The sequence below is a fragment of the Chrysemys picta genome, chromosome 1 (assembly GCF_011386835.1).
Source record: "Chrysemys picta bellii isolate R12L10 chromosome 1, ASM1138683v2, whole genome shotgun sequence".
NCBI lineage: Eukaryota > Metazoa > Chordata > Testudines > Emydidae > Chrysemys > Chrysemys picta.
The window spans coordinates 4,309,494-4,317,833 of NC_088791.1; positions in this window are offsets into that span (position 1 = coordinate 4,309,494).

Consider the following 8,340-nt stretch of genomic DNA (forward strand, 5'->3'; position numbering starts at 1 on the left):
TTGCCAGCAGGGGTCAGCGCCATGCACCTCACAGTCTCCTCGGAGGCTCTGGGCAGCACCTCTGGAGACATGAGGGGCCCCTGTATGCAGTACGTGAGGCAACTCCTGTCAGTGGAGGCGCTGCAACATTTGGTCGCCTGACCACTTTCCTGCTCCCACCTGGATGGGACACAGGGAGCCTGGGACTCTGCAGGCAGCTAGTCAGTTCCCAACCTACCGGTGAAGGGCTCTGGGAGGCAGGGACAGAGAGACGTGTTTGTTAAAGGCCACCAAAAAAATTGTTATGAGAACCCTTGAATCCTAATCTATATTTTGGGGGCATCTAATCCCACAACAAAATTCTACTATTAAAATAATACAGCCCTGTGCACACACACAACTTTACGGAGGCTGCAGTGCTTTGAAGTCCTTGGATTTGAGGAAGCCTCTGATCATCGAGCATAATATCACTATGAGATCTGGCTTATGTGGAGGTGAACAAGCACCTTGAGGTGAAGGTTACACAGGGAGCAAGTGGGAGAGTCAGCAATAAAACCAATCGTAGTGATTATCACCCCAGGCTCATCACTGCTGCTGAACTGCACTAATTTAGGACTGAATATTGCACAGACACTCTGTGATTCTAAAGAGTGGAAAGCGTTTGGGGTTTTTTCAATTTTTTTTTCTCATATCGAGATCCAGGCCTTGGTTTCTTCATTGTTTAGAAGTTAATCCCTGGATTTTCAGAGCAAGACATGCATTAGGGACATTAGAGCCTATTAATTTTAGTTGGAACTTGAGCATTCCTATTTCGTAGAGAGCACTGAAAAATCTTACCCCCATTTTTTAATTAGGATTCATGAAGAAACTCCCCAAGTTTCTCCTATAAAGGTTAATTCATTGTTGTTCTGGTTTCCTGTGAAGCACCTGGTGACTCACACTCATTGAGACAGGATACTGCATTAGATGGGCCACTCGTCTCCTGCAGCCTGGCAACTGCTACCTTCTCATAGGAAGGAGTAATTCTAGGTGCAGATCCTCGTCTGGTGTAAGTTAATATAACTCCATTGAGGTCAGTGGAACTCTGCAGATTTGCACGAGGGGAGGAGATGGGGGTTTGTGGTTTGTTTTGATTAAAAAAACAGTTTTGTTTGTTCAGAGGTTTCTGGCTGGTTTGTGGGGGCAGAAGCTGCACCCTGTTACACTCCCACTGAAGCGAACCGGAGCTGTTCGTGCTCAACATTTCTTGATAATAGACCACAAGCTTTCCTGACTTGTGCACCACCACTGGGAGTATCCATAGCTGGAGGATACTTTGGCCAAGAGATATGAAAGCCTCTGGTGATATAAAGAGATAATGAATGGAAGAGCAATTAAACCAGAAAACCAAAAGTATGAGGTAGTATATATTTGAATTTGAAATAAAGTGGATTGCAAACTGTCCAAAAGAAAAAAAATAAAAAGGAAAAAGAAGTAGAGAAGCAAGACTACATCTCCACGGTTTAATGAAGGGCCATATCCTATCCCCAGCTCCAGAGTGGTGTATTTCTCACACAGTTCTCTTACTTCTTTATAGCAGTTGTAGAGTTTGAGAATCAAGTCTGTTTGCCACCATTGTTAATTACACTCTGGCCAGTCTCTGGCTGTGCTGCAGGGATGCGGGGGGTCGGACACGTGCTCTGGCGGTTCCCATACGCCCTCAGGCTCTAGGTAGCAGGACCCTTCTTCCCAGCATCAGTCCCCCGTCAGGGTTCTGATCCCCGTCTTTGCTGGTGGTGTCTGCCCAGGGTCCCCCCCACTCTCCCCAGCTGCTCACCGCACCCGGCTCCGGACGGCTCCAGCCCCAGCCCCAGCCCCAGCTCCAGCCCCAGCCCCACTCTGCCTCAGCTCGGCTGCGGCTCTGCTCAACTCAGCTCTGCCTGCTGCTCTCGCCTTAGCTCGGCCTCCCGCTCAGGCAGCTGCAGCTCACACAGCGAAATGGGACCCCGGACTCCTGACTCCCTCATTAGCTTGCCGTGCTGTCAATCAGGCTGACCTGCAGGGTTGGCCTCGCCCCATTGCCCCTGGGGACTGTCAGTTTTAGGATCCTGATTCCCCATTGGCCCTTCCCCTTTCTGTTGGTGCTGGGAGAGGGCCATGAATAAAACCCACTAAGTTTTAGTAAGGGGCCAACATTCCCCTGACATCTACTGACAGACACACAAGTCAGTCCAGCATGACAAGGCGGTGCTTTGGTTTGTAAACCTCAGAGAGTCACCAGAACTTGGTGATGAACAAACAAAACTGGGGTTTTTTAATCAAAACAAACCACAAACCCCCATCTCCTCCCCTCGTGCAAATCTGCGGAGTTCCACTGACCTCAATGGAGCTATATTAACTTACACCAGACGAGGATCTGCACCTGGAATTACTTCTTCCTATGAGAAGGTAGCAGTTGCCAGGCTGCAGGAGACGAGTGGCCCATCTAATGCAGTATCCTGTCTCAATGAGTGTGAGTCACCAGCTGCTTCACAGGAAACCAGAACAACAATAAATTAACCTTTATAGAGGAAACTTGGGGAGTTTCTTCATAAATCCTAAATTAAAAATTGGGGGTAAGATTTTTCATTGCTCCCTACGGGATATGAAAGCTCAAGTTCCAACTAAAATTAATAGGCTCTAATGTCCCTACTGCATGTCTTGCTCTGAAAATCCAGGGATTAACTTCGAAACAATGAAGAAACCAAGGCCTGGATCTCGATACGAGAAAAAAATTGAAAAACCCCCAAACCCTTTCCACTCTTTAGAATCACAGAGTGTCTGTGCAATATTCAGTCCTAAATTAGTGCAGTTCAGCAGCAGTGATGAGCCTGGGGTGATAATCACTACGATTGGTTTTATTGCTGACTCTGCCACTTGCTCCCTGTGTAACCTTCACCTCAACGTGCTTGTTCACCTCCACATAAGCCAGATCTCATAGTGATATTATGCTCGATGATCAGAGGCTTCCGCAAATCCAAGGACTTCAAAGCACTGCAGCCTCAGTAAAGTTGTGTGTGTGCACAGGGTTCTATTATTTTAATAGCAGAATTTTCTCCCAAATTATGGATTAGGATTCAAGGGTTCTCACAACAATTTTTTTGGTGGCCTTCACCGAGATCCTGTCCTGGGGGTGGTGGACTGGGAACTCACCGGTGCCTGCAGAGTCCCAGGCTCCCCGTGTCCCATCCAGGTCGGAGCAGGGGAGAGGTCCAACAACCAAATGATGCAGCCACGTCCACTGAGAAAGAACTGCCTCACGTTCTGCGGACACAGACCCCACATGTCTCCAGAGGTGCTGCCCGGAGCCCCCGAGGAGGCTGTGAGGTGCAGGACCCCGACCCCTGCTGGCAATTCCACTACACACACCAATGCGGCGCATCTTTGGTAACAGCTACTCAGTAGCAACAGGTGGGCGCTGCCAGAAGGGGCTGCTGCTTTGCACCCCCACAATCCTGCCCATGCTCTTGAGACTGACGTAGCTGCAAAAAAATCCACTGGTGGCCTCCTTTGAGAAACGCTGGATTAAACAAATCCATGTTAAGGTTTCTGAGGTTATGTCAATAGTCAGTGGATGATTCCCAGCCTCCGAATTTGGGGCTGTTTGATTTTCATTCAGTAAAGCTTTGCATTTCCCTTTCTTAGTAAACATTCCTTTACAGAGCTCAAGAGGCAGATACTGAGCCACTGGACATCAGTACAGCTCCACAGACTGCAATGACGTTCTGGGCTTACAACTGAGGGAAGCATTTAGTGCTGCTCGGGCTAGAAGAAATCCTGGTGGGGGTGTATTTTCCACTTTAAAAATTGTTCTAATTGTGGCTGAAAAGCGTTATGTGGGAGAAGGGTCTTGCAGAATGCTCTAGGTTGGTCAAACTTCCAATGAATCCAGTCCCATCCCACAGCTCTCTGATGGTTGAAGAAGGTATCCTTAACTGTCAGCGTTGTGCTTCTTCCTTTTCTTCATTAGCTGAACTCTCAGAAGACACAGTTCTCTTGGCTGCTCATGGGTGGAGATGATGTTTCCCATTGGCCTTGAGTTTTGAGCACGGGTGGCGGGTTGCATAGGTAGTGGGAGGTTTTCCCTCCCCAAACAGACAAGCGTTACCCGACCATCTTCCGCGACACTCCCTACGTACAGTTGCTGCTCCAGTTCTACCAGCTCCAAGTCCAGCCCCCCAGTGCTCTGAGGGCTGGGGCCGCTCCCCACCCGCCTTCCCGTGCCCCAGGCCTGGGGAGGCTGGGGCCGCTTGCCACCCACGCTCCCGCGCTTCGTGGCTGGGACTGCGCGCTGCCCACCTTTCCTTACACCTGCCTAGGCTGGCTGAGCCCGCACACTTCCACCCTCCTGGCACTCCTTTGGGTCTGGGGTGATAGCCTTGGAAGTGGATCGGTGGTGGCAGTGGTGGGGGGCAGCTCTCGGCTTGGGGGGGCAGAAATTGGCTCCTGCAGGGCCTCGGGTGGAAGTGGAGGGCCCTTGGTGGAAGGGGCGGGGCAAGGGGTAGCTTCTCCCAGTCAGAGGTTCACACATCACCCATGGCTCTGAGCACCAGGGGGTGGAGATGCCGAGTATAGATAGAGAGAGGAACTCCCAATAGAGAGATGCACTCCCAATAAGGTTTCTCTAACCCGGGCTAGCTAAAGTGCATTCCTTCAATTGGAAGTTCATGGAACTGTTCCCTTTTACACTGGTTCAGAATCTACCCTTACACTTCAAAATATATATAATAGGGAGATGAAAGGTTTATGGAATGAAAATCAAAGAGCCCCAATGTCAAAGGCTAGGACTCACAAACTGAGCACTGGAATGACATCTGTGACCTTGACATGCATTTTTAAAGTAAATCTAATCTTCTGTGTTGGAACATCTAATCCCAGTAATAAGTTATTACTACTTTAGTAATTCATCTTTTGGGCTACATAACACTTGGTGAGTGTTTGTGAAATGCTTTGAAATGCTTAGATAGGAGGAAGCCTCAGACAATCCACCCTGAAAGTTACAATTATATCTGTTTGCCACAGAGGTAAATGGAGGCACATTCAGGTGAAGGTCAGACAGGGAGCTATTGGCAGAGTCAGAAATATACCCCAATTTAATATTTAAAAACCAACTGCAACCTTGGAAAATTGACAGATTGTAATTCCTTTGGAGAACTATTATGCTCAAGTATAAAAAAGCCACAGTTCAAGTAGATCACAAAATTAGCCAGATTTTTATTCTTGACGATGAGATCCAAGGATGCAAAAAAATTTTAACCAGTGTTGTTACTAACCTTGTCTTGTAACAAAGTGTAACACGGATCACCCTAGACCTCAGCCTGTGGTCGGAAGTATTGGGTTGTATTTCTCTTTCTGCAACTGACCCCCATATGACCTTCACCTCAACATGCCTCTTTTTTTAGGCCTATCAAACGTAAAGAGTACGGATGTTAAGGCTGGAAGTTCTTCAGTGTCCTTAGACCTCAAGATTTCAAAGCACTACAGAAACACTCGCTGGTGTTTGACACCTCCAAAGGTTGTAGTCAATACATTGTTGTGACGATTGGACGCCTCTGCACTGAGTCGTATAGTCACTTTCAACAAAATGGAGGCTAAGGTCTCTCGTGTCATTCCCTTCATCGGGTCATGATTTAAGGCCACACAATTTGGGGCTATTTCATTTTCATTCATATGTAGTTTTGAATTTGGTATTTCCTAAAAACCGTGCAGGGTAGAATGGCCCAGTCCAGTTGCTAGCAGCTTCAAGGAGCTGACCGGTAAGCAGTGCCCTAGTTCTGAAGTGATGATCGGACCCTCACCGGTTCTTGTGACCTTCCCAGAACCAATTCTCCACAATTTCCCTCCTCAGACCCAACTGGGACCATAGGAGCCCCTGTGGTTAGAGCCGGTTTTCGGGGTTTATTGGATTTTTGACAGATTTTTTTATTGGAAAATGAAGGTGCTCTCCTGGTGTACATCAGCTTGGTTGCTTCACCTTCAAAGAGGCAGAGGACCTTAAAATCAAAGCAAGACCCTTCTGCCCTCTTCCCTGCATATGTAACCCACTCTTGGGGATATTTTTCACATGATATACAACATTCTGGTTCAGGCAGGAATGTTTTCTCCAGGATGCCCTATGGCTGGTCAGACGTTATGTCAAATCTCCTCCCCCAGCCATCTCCTCCATCACCAAGAATGTCACATTTTCCTCTCTCCTGGGTTTCTTGCTGGGCTCAGTCAGCTGCATTGTCTTGCAAGATCTCAGTTCCTTGACTGCTCATGGATGGAGAGATGGTTTCTGGTAGAGCAGAGGTACCAAGACTTAACTTAAAATCTTTTTGAAAAAGAGCACGGCTTTCATTCTCTCTCTGCCATCCCTCCCCTCGACCTATGAGCAAATCCGCTCTAGGCAGCCCTTTGAGACAGCATTGGTGACCCAAGGGGAGGTCCAATGTTAGGTCAAGTTTTACTCGTCATAGATAAGATTCACCCCTGGGCACACGGCGATCACAAAGGCCCATGCTCCACTTAAGTCCCTGCTAAGACCGAGTTTGAAAGTTTAAAATGGGACTAACATTGTTCACAGGTATTGTAGTATCCCCCTGCCAAAGGGTGAATTTCAGTCTTCAAGTCTTGACAGGAAACATACTGGATGATTCCCATTGATTTCAAAGGGAATTGGATCTGACCTGCTGGGAATGTAGGTGGTTAGAATGGAGAAAAATGATTCCCTGCTTCCTACCATGTTTAGAATGAACTGCCTCATGCCCCTAATCAGGAACAGCACGAATTGAAAGGACCAAACTGGATTCCTTAAATGACACCCACCTGTTCTACTGATGCTTCTCAGGATCACCTTGACATTCATTCTCATTGCAGAACCTATAAAGTCAGTAAAATGACAAAAAGAAATGCAGTTGGCCTGTACAATTTTAAGATGAAAGAGAGCTGAAAATTGCAACGTGCATGTCACACCCTCTGAGGCTGAGATTAGCCCAGTAATCACCAACAGTGAGGAAAACAGCTCCATCCAAAGAAGGATTTAGCAAGGCAATCAAGTTTGTTTGGTCACTAATTAGGACCTCCTCCACAAACAGCGTCGCAGATCCTCCAGGCTGTCCTAGGAACTGTATAAAAGTGCTCTCGACTCTGCACTCTTCTAAACACTTCTGTGGACTTCATCTCCTTAGTGAACTCGGTAAGTCCAATTCAACTCCCTCTCTTTCTAACCCCAGAGATTTCACAGTCGGGCCTCTTTTCATTTCAGGTGGAATCTTGCATATACTCGCTGTAATTTTTATTTATTTATTAATTACATTTATGCTTATATATATATATATATATATATATAATATTATAGATATATCAATTTAAAATATTAATTATAAAATTATTTTTATTTTATTATTTATTTATTTGTATCTATAGTGTGTCATTATTAAGTTACAGGACCTGGCAGATTTATAATTTGAAGCTAAATGAGGGATTTTAAGAACAACATATACAATTGTGAAACGTATTTCCCATTAACTAGAGAAAGAATCAGGGCATTTAAACTTTAAAAAGTCCCTTAGCCACCTCTCACTTAGCTGGATTAGGAAGAACCTTTCCCAGGTTAGTCCACAAAGGGCCACTTCAGTGCTCATCTATTTTACTCTAAAGCAGCTGTTACTCCTCACTATTGGAGACACGAGAATGGATGAAGCTGAGACGCGCTGTGCCCTAGTCAAGCAATTCCTATGTTCTCCTGAGCAGAAATACCCATTGAAGGTGCTTCTCCTCCAATGGTGTAATTTCATGTTGCTCTATGGAAGTCAGTGAACCTGAACCCATTTTTTCCCAGCTGAGGAGTTTGGCTTTAGTGATTTGTTAGGAGAAAAGCAAAGTTTCTGTTTATTCATCAGCAAGTTTCAGTGACTCCCAAGGTTTGGAAAATGAAAGAGTCACAGCGTGGTAGCAGACTCAACTGGTTTGCATGCAGAGGTTAAATCCTCAAACAAAAGGAAGTGATTACCATGATCCCAGCCATATTCTCTTTGAGAAATGTCTAAAATGGTCCCAGAATCCCAGGTGTCCGTATGGAAATAGTTACACTTATTCTAGTCGGTGTTTTTCAGACAAAGTCATTGAGAGGGGATCAAGGGGCCAGTTGGGAGGGAAGTTTACTGCGAGCGGAGAAGAGGTGTAGAAAGAGAAAATAGTGACAACTACATGACCACACAAAAAGAGACTAAGTCCACTTCTTCTCTCTCTCTCGAGCCCCCTACAGAACTCAATACAATTGTAACCGAGCTTTGAAGCCTTTCTTCCACCAGTCCTTGTACCTTGTCTTATCTGTAGTCCCTGTTGTGTGTTTCAGGTTTA